This window comes from Sarcophilus harrisii, chromosome 1 (genome assembly GCF_902635505.1).
Source record: "Sarcophilus harrisii chromosome 1, mSarHar1.11, whole genome shotgun sequence".
Taxonomy (NCBI): Eukaryota; Metazoa; Chordata; class Mammalia; order Dasyuromorphia; family Dasyuridae; genus Sarcophilus; species Sarcophilus harrisii.
In genome coordinates this window covers 570,457,312-570,470,840 of record NC_045426.1, presented here as the reverse complement: position 1 = coordinate 570,470,840, position 13,529 = coordinate 570,457,312, and the positions used below count along the sequence as shown (strand labels likewise).

The 13,529-nt window shown below is 35.6% G+C and overlaps 1 protein-coding gene across 3 annotated transcripts in view; it reads right to left on the bottom strand.

The window, feature by feature from the left end:
• Positions 1 to 13,529, bottom strand: part of NECAB1 (N-terminal EF-hand calcium binding protein 1) — a 197,160-nt gene that overhangs the window by 101,037 nt on the left and 82,594 nt on the right. The window lies entirely within an intron of this gene.

Here is a 13,529-nt window from a genome sequence, read left to right as displayed (position 1 = left end):
TTCTAGATTTTAATTTGGAATCAGATAGTCATTTTCTAACCCATAGAAAGGCACTATGTAATAATGCCACTTAGAGATACTCACCTGTTGAATACAATATCATATCAGTAATTAGCATGACTTGAGCCAGATTCTCTCTATGCATAAGCAACTTCTTTGGAATATTCTGGGATATTAGGAAAGATGTAGCCTAAAAGAGGTGTTTCTTGAGCCCTCTAGTTATTAATTCCCTCTGTTCCTAGTTGATGTTTTATCATTCTGAGTTTCTGCCACAAAGCAAGCAGACAAAAAAACAAATATGCAAATATTTCTGTCATTGAAGCTGATTTAATTTGTAACCTTTTTCTCTTATAGGAGTTAAAATAATAAAAATAATTTTAAAATGATAGTTATATTTTAGAGAATAATAAGAAGCCTTTAACCATTCTATGAAATAGTTTGTTAGCATTTCATCATCACTATCATTATTATATTTTTCCTTATTGTTATTCTTTTCACTTTACAAATAAGGAAACTGAGTCTCTGGAAGTTTTAGGAATTTGACAAAATTTATATAACTTGTAAGTACAAAATGTCCCAAAAGGGGTATTTAAAGGGTCTTATTGTAAATTTATATATATATATATATTACTTATACATATATTTTATGCAAATCTGAGTTTCTAAACATTTTCTGTGTTGCCTGCTAGCCTTCATGTGTCATTTGAAGCTTCTGCAAACTCCCCTAAATTCCTATTTAATTTCTTCTTATGCCAAGCCATGATAGCACAAACCTATGATGGGAAAGTTCAAATGTGAAAGGGATAATTATAGATTCAAATCATCTACCAACTAGTTGTATAATCTTTGGCAAATCATTTCATTCCTCTAAGACTTATTTTTAAAAATAAAATAAAAGAGAGAAAATTATACTTAATAAGATCTGTTTTCAGGAGTTGTTTTAAGGACCAAAGGAAATAATGTGAAAATGTTTGGTGATAGGCAAGTGCTATATACAGTGTATTCCGAAAGTCTTTGCACAGTTTCAGTTACTAAAGTTTAAAACTGCACGAAGACTTTTGGGATACTGTATAGTGATATAAACAATAGCTAGATCAGCAAGTTTGAATGTCAATGTTTAGATGTGTCAAAAGTAGCCTTGATATTGGAACCTAATTTTCTTTTAAAGAAACATTACAAAAAACTTATTTTATTGAAAACATTTAGTGATACCTAATCCCCACACTAAGTCCTATTCCACTGCCTCATCCTGGTCTGAAGATGAGCAGGGGATCTTTGAAACTATGCCCAAAGAGCACTAAATAGCAAATTTTGTCAAGCTGAAAGATTTTAAATATGAGTCTGAACATGCACTGTCAATTTGTCATCTGAGGACCAACCATTGCCAGAAGAACAGCTACCAGAAATCCTTTAATAATTTATGGAGGTTTTGGCTCTATGAAAGTAGGATTCTTATCCATGAAATCATGGCTGTCTAAAGTCTTGGAACTGAAATGGCTGAAACTGTATCTGCTTCCCTCCAAACTTTCATTTAGGCACAGTATGACTCCAGATAAGCTAAACAAATTTGCTGCCTAATGGGCTTTATGCTTACTACTTTCAAGAAAGAAAGGCATCCGTAAAAGTAATTTCAGCTTTGTATCTGAATATAATATAACCACAGTATCTATTTTTACCTACAAGCTCTTAATATTAAAAATAAAAACTCATTCTCTGAATAATTTGATATTAAAATCATTAATCATTATAAGAACTTTAACATTTTGCAAAACACTTTATATATGTGTAATCTCATTTTCTCAACCCTGTGATATAGGTGTTATCATTATTCCCACTTTATGGATAAGGAAACTGAAGTTGAGAGAGGTTAAATGACTTGTCACACAGCTAGTATCTAAGATAGGGTTTAAACATAGATCTTGCTGAGTCCCAAGTCTCTTTACTCCCTGTATAATGTGGCTCCCTTGATCAAGAAGAGATCAGTTGTGTCTCCTCTCCCTCCAAGGTTTTAACTTCTTTTATCTGTTTTAATCTAAGAGAGGGAACATGATATAATGAAACAGGAATCAGATTTGGAGTCAGAGGTTCAAATTTAAATTCAAATCTAACTCCTGGTTACCATCTGTTTGATCATATATGTAAGGAATTTAAAACATCTGTTGACTTCACTTGTAAATGAGACCCTTTATAAAATAAGGGAATGGACCTGATGACTTCTAAGGTCCCTGATCCCTCTAAATCTATGAACCTGTTATCAACAAATATGGACAAAGAATTGTAACTATTGTTCTTTAGAAACTCCCATGTCCTCTTTTCCCCCCTCACACATCTTGTATTTGTACAAGCGTTCTGAACTCCTCCTTTTTCTTCTCAACAGAAACTAATAACACTCTCATTGTGTGAACCCTGCAGTGAGAGAGGCAACTGGAGGCATGGTGGATATAGTGCTGGGTCATAAAAACCTGAGATCAAATTTAGCCTCAGACATTTTACCAGTTGTGTGATCCTGGATACGATTCTCCACTTCTGTTCACCTTAGTTTCCTCAATTATAAAATGAAAATAATAATATTCCCTAACCCCTAAGATTTTTGTGAGGATTAAATGAAAATATTTGTAAAGATCCTGGCACAGCATTTGGCACATAGTAGATGCTTAATAAGTGTTTATTGACTATTATTGACTGACACTCCTCCTTGTCACTTAAGACAGCCTCAGAATATTGGTTGTGTCAAGAATAGAGTGCTGGACTTAGGGTTAGATGTTGCTGCTACTTGCAAGTTTAGTGATATTTATTCAGTCTTTTTCAGTGGTGTCTGACTCTTTATGATCCCTTTTCACATCAAAGATTTTGGAATGGTTTCCCATTTCCTTCTCCATCTAATTTTACATCTCAACTTGTCATTGAGATAACAAACAACCAACCCCTCCTCCCCCCAAAAAACCCAACATGGTTTGCCCATAGTCACATATCTAGGAGGTCACTTTTGAATTTAAGAAAATTTTCTAACTCCAGGGCTTGGTATTTTACCACTACACCATCCAGCTGCCATGTGAGCACCTGGTGAACACGGACTTGCACAAACCTTTCAGTTTCTTCATCCTTAAAATGAGGATAAAAATACCCACAGTTGTTAAATCACAGGGTTGTTGTCAAGGTCAAATGAGAGATTTTAGCATTTTATAGACTGCTATGGCAACCACCAGCATTACAAATGCAAGATATTATTTCTTCACCGTAACAAAATACTGCCTTTGGAACCCCAAGGAGAATTTGGGATTCCAAAAATGTTTACATGCCATAAACACTTCTAGGAGGGGAAGCATCTAAACTATGAACATTCCATTTGCTTGTTTAGGGCAGGACAAGTGCAGTTATATGTTTACTAGTTTATGGATTAAATGGTTAAATTCTTTCATTTAGTGAGCACCCTATACTATATATTAGACATTATCTTAATAGCTGGGAATATAAGGACAAAAGCAAAACTATTTCCTGTGCTCAAGGAACTTTAATCAGTTTAGAATAAGTGGCTACAAAATGTGTATAACTGCTATAAAATCCCCTCTTTTACAATGTTGCTTTATGAATTTTCTGTTCCTTTGAGATATTTTAAGTTGAAAAATCTTCCACTGTTATCAGGGCAAAGCTATAGAGATAACTGATCCACCAGACAGAACTGATGAAAATCAGCTGAGAGAAAAGGTGTCAGAAGAGTAATAAAGCATTTGACCCTAAAAATGTATCTGGATGCAATTTATCCCTATAAACTTGTCCCTTGCTAGTTTTAGAATTTCAACCAACAGTGAAATGTGGTTGTCATGGCAATGATAGACTACTGAAGGTCCCCATACAGATTTGCCTGAATTCTCCAGGACCTAGAAGTGAACCATTTTCAAATAACACTGTTCACCAGGGGTTTGAAAAACAGAACTGAGTTGGAGACAATACATAAAGAAAATCCCCAGATCTTGAGTAAGAATCTGAAGGCAAGGGAATTTCTCTTAGTGTTTGTTCATCTTAAATCTAGGGTTATGAACAGCCTGGTATTTGACTAAGATAACTGATCTTTTTTCATAAGAACTAGTAAAAACTGTCGTGAAATAATTTTATCATTATGGATACTGGTCAACTGCCAAGATCTGTGATGGAATTGAAGTGAAATAACATTTAAATTGTGTCATCATCTAAATGATCTGCCAAATTAGAGGGGAGAGGAAATGGAAAGGAGAGAGACATGATCATAATAGTGAGATGTTTTTTACTAATATTCTCAGTTTGTTTATTTTTAATTGATTTTTCCAACCCTCTAGGAACATACATAAAACTTTAATTTTTTCTTCTTAAGGAAAAAAAAACCTATTCAACAAATATAGACTGAGTGTCTGTTGTGTGCAAGAAAGAGCAGTAGGCTCTATAGGGTATACAAAACTGCATCATGCAGACACAGAAAAAAACATATGTAGCGACTCATTCTTTGCCAGCCCCAAATACTCTATTGAGTCCTTCTTAGGTTAGAGAATTGCTCACAGAGGAAGAATATTATGAACAGTGATATATTGACATCTCTAGCTATGGTCTAAACAGCAGCAGCAGAGCCACTGAGATTGGCAGCAAGTGAAAACTGCCTGCTGTCTAGAATCACCGCAGAGGAACAGATGTCTTTAGTCTACATCCCATTTTCAAATCCTGGTTGGACCTTTCTGCATTTACCGGTAGAAAAGCACAGATGACAAAAAAAATTAATTGTATACTTGTGGAGGTCGGTTGAGACTTTCAATGCTTCTCTAGAAGCATCTTTTTAAACTTTCTAGGGAAGCTATATTTATATTTGTTGTCATACCAAATGTAATAGTGAAAAGATGGTCTTTGCATTTTTCCCAATGTTAGTGGAAAGCTTCAGGGTAGTCCAAAATTCAAAGTCCACATTCATATTAAGAACCTTTCATGCTCTACACACCTAAAAGGGATGGAGTTAAGGATGTTAATATAATTTAATGACAAAAAACTTCCCAGGATACAAGAAAAGAGTGACTATTTTAAAAATTACTTAACCAAATATAAACATTGCCAATTTATTTTAAGTGACCAACAATTCAACAGCCTGTTTTCTTCCGAAAACATTTTCATTTCCAAGGATATGATTCCTACTAAGGAAAACTCACAAACAAAAAGAACTCTTTGAGTTTTCAGGCAGCTCTCACTGAAAAAAAAAATAACAATAAAGCAAGCCAAAAACTTTTTTTAAAAGACTTTTTTGAATCTAATGAAAAATACAGTCTTTTTTTATGCTTATTTTATTGTCATTTCTAATGTGACAAAAATTAAACTGACAAGAGAGAAAAAAAGAATCCTGGAGAATCTTGATGTTTGTGAAATATTTACTAAGGAATATTCTATAGGTGTAGCTTACTTTTAACCCCTAAAAACAATTGGAGATTGATTTCTTTTTTCTTTTCTTTTTTTCTTTTTTGCACATAGAGGTTCCTTTCTCTTCTTTTTTATTTTTTATTATTCTTTTTTTAATTAAAGTTTTTTATTTTTCAAAACATATGCATGGACAATTCTTTAACATTAGTCCTTGAAAAATCTTTGTGTTCCAATTTTTTCCTCCTTTCTCCCACGCCCTCCCCTAGATGGCAAGTAGTCCAATATATGTTAAACATGGTAGAAATGTATGTTAAATCCAATATCTACATACATATTTGTACAATTTTGCGCAAGAAAAATCTAATCAAATCAGAGAAGAAGAAGAAGAAAAAGAAGAAGAAGAAAAAGAAGAAGAAGAAGAAGAAGAAGAAGAAGAAAATGCAAGTAAGCAACAATGAAAAGAGTGAAAATGCTATGTTGTGAACCACATTCAGTTCCTACAGTCCTCTCTCTGAGTGTAGATGGCTCTCTTCATCACTGAACAATTGGAACTGGTTTGAATCATGGAGATTGATTTCTTAAGTTAAATTATAATTCTGTATTATCTCATTTAATCTATATCCATATCCATATATATTTACATATATATACATATATAAAAAATTGACCTAAAAAGCTATAATTTTTTAATCTCAGAAAATAAAACAAATCCCACCCTCTTTACTTTTGTTTCAGTCTCCTTCCTAACACTAATACTTCTACTTAATTTCTAGGTCTTTCTGTTTTTCCAGAAGCTTTCCCCCTTTTCATATTTCTCTTAATTTTCAGTGTTTTATTCCTACCCACAGGAGAATAAATTTAAATTCTTTGCATGGAGCAGTACAAAAAATGATGGGATTTGGAGTTGGGGGACTTCCCTCCAAATCCCAGCTCTGACAATGAATAACTGCCCATGTGACATCAGAAAAGTCATTTCATCTCTCTGGGACTTCAGTTCTAAAATGAAGAAGTGTTAGATGATCTCTAAGGTCCCTGCTAGCTCTCAATTTATGCACATTTTAGACATATGCTATTCTACCTTAAAACTGCAATCAAAGCTCCTACTATGATTCTTTGCACACAGCAAGTACTTAATGAAATAAGACAGAGTTTATTGCCTAATGGAGCTAGGCATTACCTATACATAAATAAATATAATGTTAAATATTATATTATAAGGACATTCCAGACATGTAAAAATAAGTGCTAATTGAGAGCAGAGGTAAAAGTGTCTTTTTGCCTTCTCTGAAGAAATGAAGAAAGACTGATATGGTATTTGAGTTGGGAAGCATTCATACTCAAATACATAATCAAATATATTTCATTTGTAAATTACTTTTGATATATTTTTATTAGAATAATAAAAATTCATCAGGATCTTCTATCTTTCCAGAGAGCTATTTCATAAAATAAATATTTTTAAAGACAATAAAAAGAAAAAAAATTAAAATCAGCAAGACGGAACAATACATCAGACAAGTCTGAAAAAAGTACCATACTAATGGACCTACCATCTCTGCAAAGAGGTGGGATTGAGATGTGTTCTTAATGCCTTTTCTTTTGAGCCTTATTATTCCTTTGTACCTTTTCAAGCACTTTTTGTGGTTGTTCACTGATATCTTGATGATATTGTATATGTTGTATTCTTGTCTCTGCTCACTTCATTTTGCCTCAGCTTATCAAAATCTTTCCATGTTTCTTTGTATTCATCACATTTGTCATTTATTAGTGTATGCTAATTACATTCCTGTATTGCAATTATTGAAGTATTCTGTAATCAATGAGCATCTATTTTGTCTCCAACTCTTTCACAACACAAAAAAAGACTGTTATAAAATTTTCATTATATAGAGGGACTTATTTCTTATCAATCAAATGCTGCATTAAAAAGTATTATATGGTACCAGAAGAAATAACCAACTTCCAAGTCAGGAAAACCTAGACTCAAGTTTCATTTCTGCCACATACTAGCTATGAATGAATAATAATGGACAAGTCAGTGCCCATCTAATCAGTATCTCAGGTAGCTCTCCAGAACATTTATTGCAAAATAGTTGTCAGACTGTTCTGAATGAGGTAGTTTCTTCATCAAGAATTTTCTGCAACAATGAAACACAGGTTTGAGCAAAAACAAACAAACCAATCCTAAAATGATGGTGAGTACTTGTAAGATATGAGATATGGAGGGAAACCAAAATGAGTTAGTTGTTTTAATGTCTTTTTTTCTGTAAAGTTTCTTGTACATATCTCGACTTACTAGTCTTTTTCCAGCTTTACTTTATTAACATAATAGCAATAGCATCATTAGCTTATATGGTGCTTCTAGAGCTACAGAAGTCTTCACGTGCATTTTATCTTCACAGTGACTCTATGAGGCAGACATTTTAAAAGTAATTTATTATGATCCTCATTTAAAGAAGGGAAAACTAAGAGTCAAAAGTGAAATAGTTTTTCCTAAGATCATACAGCTAATAAGCATAAGAATAATAGAATATGATTCTGAGAATAAACATCATGCCCTATCTCTTCTTTCACTGAGGCAAACTTGTGAAAATTGTGACCAGAATCTAAAAAACAAGAGTTGACAAATATTTTGACTGGTTCTATATTTTTAAAATTCTCTGCTCCTCCTAAAATTATTGGACAACTTTGCAACAACTATGGTATAACACAAGATAACCGGGAAATATTGTTTACAAATGAAGCAGCTTTTTTCCTCTTTGGCGAGTTCAGTGGCAAAATATCAATAAAATCTTTCAAGTCAGTATCAGCAAATCAGTAAGAGTTAATTTGAGAAAGAAGATATGATAAAATCAAAACATTCAGAGAGGGAGAGAGAGAAATATTATTAAATAGATTATGTACAACATATAGAAGAAAGAAACAAAAAACCCCCCAAAATTATATTTTTCTTTTTTTTATTTATTATAACTTTTTATTGACAATACATACGCATGGGTAATTTGTTTTTTATTTTTTACATTATCCCTTGCACTCACTTCTGTTCCGACTTTTCCCTTCCCTCTCTCCATCCCTTCCCCTAGATGACAGGCAGTCTTATACATGTTAAATATGTTATTATATATCCTAGATACAATATATGTGTGCAGAATCATACACTTCTCTTGTTGCACTGGAAGAATTGGATTCAGAAGGTAAAAATAACCTGGGAAGAAAAACAAAAATGCAAATAGTTCACACTCATATCCCAGTATTCTTTCTCTGGGTGTAATTGATTCTGTCCCTCATCGATCAATTGAAACTGAATTAGATCTTCTCTTTGTTGAAGAAATCCACTTCCATCAGAATATATCCTTATACAAAAACCCAAAGTTATTAAGAAAAATTCATGATGAAAATCTATTTTGACAGAATAATGAAGAATAGTGGAGGCTTATTTAGCAAGCCTGGTGACAACTAAAGCTAGTTGATTGTTGCCCTTCATAATCAAAGAGGACCAAATGGATATCATTATGCTGGAGTCAAGGTACGGTGTGTCTGACCATAGCTGATCAGACTAATATGAACTTGGAAAGCTTGAAGTGGGCCCAACTAGTCTATCTGATCACTTGGAGTAGAGTTCATCTCACATTTCTTTTGAGCTGCTGCAATTCTGCTTTGCTCACAAAGCACAGCATCTTCTCTGATGAGGGCACACCATGCTGGGTGGTCCTTTGCCAGTGTCTCCCGTGTCACACAATTGATTCCAAAGTTCTTCAGAGAGACCCTGAGAGTATCCATGCTTTCCTTTTTCTGACCTCTATTATGTTTCAATGTTTGGCAGGGCGGCTCAAGAAAAGATCTCAATGTCCCGTACTTTATCTTTCCCAGTGACCTTCGGAATTTTCTTAAGACAAGTCAAGTGGAAGCCATTCGGTTTCTTGGAATGGTGTGCTATAATGCATGGGTTTCATAGACATAAAACAGTGAGGTCAGCACAATAGTCCTGTTTACTTTCATTTTGGTAGAAAGCCTAATACTTCTTCTCTCCCACTATTTTTCAGCGCTTCACTAATACTGAGATAGCCCTATTAATACATGCATCAGCCTCATCATCAATGTGTATGTCCCTGGAAAGTACACTGCCAAGGTTAGTGAACTTACCCACAGGATTCAAAATTTTTTGATTTGCTGTAACTAAAAGTTCCTCATATGGATGATGTGATACTGACTGGTGGAGAACATCTGTTTTCTTGGTGTTGTCAGGCCACAGTTAGCACCAGCAGCAGAGAATTGATTTATACTCTTGCATCTCAGTCTCAGAGGCTGCAGAGTGCACAATCATTTCAACAAAAAGTCCTGCACCAACTCTCCCTGCACTTTAGTTTTGGCTTTCAGCCTTATAAGTTAAATAATTTACTGTTAGTGCACTAGCTGGCCTTGATGGGTTTTTGTCCTCACTGGAGGCATCTGACATCACTGAGAAAGCTAAAAAACTAGAGAACAAGCACAGACAGTGTTGCTTCAGTCCATAGTGACTGGAAAAGTATGGGAACATCATTATGATCCAGAATCTGTCATGGAACCAAATTTTGCCATGGTCTTCCACAAGTTCTCTGACTGAAAGTATTGCAAGCCTTGGACAGATGAATGAATGTTGTGTTTAGACCTTTGTTCTACCCTTGGGATTTCTCCTGGAGTTGTCAGGCAGCAAATGTTGTATCAGCCGCTCCTTGGCCCTTTCTGAAGCTATACTGGCTCTTGGGTAAATGTCTATCTTGCAGGTGAAGGATCAGTTGGCAGGCCTTCAACAGCAGCCCTGTCTAAAAAGCCGAAGTACTTAATTGTAATCCTATCTGCTGTAAAATGTCTCTTCCCCACAGATTGATGGGGATTTTTTCAACCACAAAAGGAGTAAAAACTCCTGTTTCATTTTCAAATGCCCATCTCATAGGGGCAGCACTAACTTCTGCTGCTATTGATCCTCCTACACCAGACATCTAGGTATCTGCCTTAATCTTTGGCCAGTGACTGGGCCAGTTGGCACTTCTAATGACAGTACGATCTGCACCTTTGTCTACTAATCCTTTTAACGGTATTCCATTCACATAAATAGTGAGCATAGGTTGGTCATCTGTCACAGCTGCAGTCTAAAATATTCCTGGACTCTGCTGCTTGAAGTCAGAATCTGGGCAACTGTCATCAGATTGTCTATTAGGGCTATGTAGTAGTAAGCCTGACGCTACTACTTCCCCTGGTTGATAAATCATAGGTTGTCTACCTGTGTTAGTGACTGGGATATTACCTACAGATTCCCCAGTTTCCCACATCAGTGTGTGGATGGCCACTGGTTTGTAAGCACTCTCCGGAGGTGAAATGGTCAAGCCTACTGTGCCTGGAGGCAAGGGATCCATAGGCTGGACAGGAACAGATTTCACTTCTCCAGGGGATATCTCAGTAGTCTCTACTGCATACAACTATGTTTTTCCCAATTGCAATCCCCTTTTACCCATCGATTGCCTTTTTGTGGATTGATTGTGTAATCTCCTTCTTCCATCCAATTGCCTTTTGGCTGATTGATCATATCTCACTATCGAATTTCCAAAGGCTCTCTGGGTGTATCCTTGACTGCCATCTTGCCCCACCTGGGGCCCTGATTGATACTTAGGAGCTGGGCCTCTATTAGGAGAACTCTTGCAAGAATCTCGCCAACAGTGACTAAGAGAGAGGTCCCCCTGTGATTGTCACAGGACCATCTATTTCCTTTTTCTTTATATAGTTGCACAAGGGAAGCAAGACAAAAGTCCAGGTGATTAATGATGGATTGGGATTGGGTATCTTCAATCTCTAACCACTCTCTAACTGCTTCATTGTACCTGTTTCAGCTCTTTTCATGGCCCACTGGAACAAATTGTGCATGTTTGTCTATCCTACTGAGGAAGTCTCATGCTTGAGGTAAATACCCCTCTTGCCGATAGACTTGCCAATAGGTTTAAGACACTTCAATTACCTTCAGCCTGGTTTAAGTTGTACATGTTACAGCTCTTTGGAACCACAAGTGAGAATTGGGTGTCAGGTAGACATCAAAGGTGAATGAAGACCCCGGAAAAGGGTTTGGCAGCCCTAAAAGCAGGGGTGCTGGTCTTCCCTGAACATGTTTGAAGATCTAGATCAATAGATGAACTTATTTTGTACTCAAAGACCTCAGAGCTTAGAGTCTCATACAAAGCTGTAGGTTCTCATTTGCTTTCTTGCATAGTCTCTTTCCTAACATCCTCTCTGAATATTCTCTTCCCATGCCTGCTCCTATTTCCCTCATAAACATTCTTAGCTTTTCTCAAGTCACAACATCCTATCTTCTTGACATCCTTAGAAGGGACTTTTAAGCTGCAAGCACAGTAGAGTTGGCATTTCTTTTCAATTCATCAAAAGTATCATAAACACATGAATTCCTCTTTGTGGATAAGTAGTAGAAAATGCACTGGGTTCAGAAGAAACAAGTAGATAGGGGGAGACTAATAGTTACAGAAAGGGAGTGACAGAGATAGCAATTTGCTGAGAAAGATAAGAAGGGATGGGATTTAGGAAATATGTAGATATACTGGCCTTGGCAAGAGGAAGGGTCCCCTTTTCATTGGAGACAGGAGTTAAAGAGAAATTAATGGAGACAGTAATATCCAGGGTTTCTGAGATGAGAAGAAAGGTAAAGGAGGGGGCGTTAGTGAAAGTTTGAGGAGAGAAGTTTGGAACAGATCCTCTGGAGAATAGGATAGTGATTCAAAAAAGAAAACTAAATAAATTTTATCATAAGTGCAATTAGAGAGTTTATTATTGGAATGTAACCCATCTCCCAATCAAGCTGGGTGGGGAAGAGACAGTCCTGTACTGCTTGTGGATTGCTGTTTGTTGCCTGTACAATGTAATTCTGAATTGTGACCATGTGAGGGTCAGATTTGAGTGGAGAACTTTTGAAGAGGAGACATTCTTCATCACTATTCTGAGAAATGGATATGATTCCAATTCTCTTTATAGAGAGACCCTTGCAGAGACAGAAAAAAAAACACTTTAAAAGCAACAAGAGCTGGCACTTTAGTTTGCCCCTGCTTTCCAGCTTGGCTCCCTCCATTGTAGAGAGTTTGGAAAATTTCCACTTAACTGTTGTCTCTATCTTTCTCTCCCTTTCTCTCTCTCTCTCTCTCTCTCTCTTTCTCTCTCTCTCTCTCTCTCTCCTCTCCCTCCTTCCCTCCTTCCCTTCCTCTCTTTCTCTCTCTCTGTCTCTCTCTCTCCCTCTCTCCTTCTCTCTGTCTCTCTCTCTCTGACTTTCTCTCTGTCTCTCTTTCTCTCTCTCTCTTGCCTCTGAATGCCTGTCTTTCTCTGTCTTTCCCTTTCTGCTTACTCCACAGTTTAGGCCCATCATTCAAATAGCTAGCTCATTTACTCTGTATATTTTCTGCTGTGCCTTAATCTGTATAACTTTTCTGATTTCTGAATAAATGAATTCTCTTGCTATTTACTATTTGTGAAAGCCTTTTGCTTATCTAATATTTGATGGGAATGAGTCAAACCTGTAGACATAATCTTGGTGTATTCCTTCCCCTTTAAGGGAAAGCAATCTCAAGACTGTTTGAATTTATAAAAATAGTATTCTTCTAGGAATAAAATAGGCTAGGGGGTGGGGTGAGGTAGATAGATATAATTCTAGTCCAATATTCTTCTCTATCTCAGAAAGTAATATCACAACTAGCTTTATTGCACCTTATCCTTCATCTTGATAGGAATTTATCTCTGTTAGAAAAGAGTGAGCAAGATTCTAGAGATATTCATGCCTCTCTTCAAAATCACATTTAGACAACTTTTGGGGGAATAACTTCTTCCATGGGGACAGCACATACCCTTCATAAATAAACATAGTAATGAATTCTTCAAATGACTGCAGATTTTGAAGTTATTTTTTAATACTGATTTAAAAAAATTTTTGATTTTCATATATTTGGAATTACTTAAATAGAATAATACTTATGTTTCAGTCAATCCCACAAGTCTTTAAAAAAAATTTAGCTAATTTTGAATTTTCCTTATCAAAGAGTTACAGATTTAAAGCTACAAAAACTCTTTAGAAGTCTTCTAGTCCAACCCCTTCATTTTACATTCAAATATAGATCTTCTGGCTTCAAATCCAA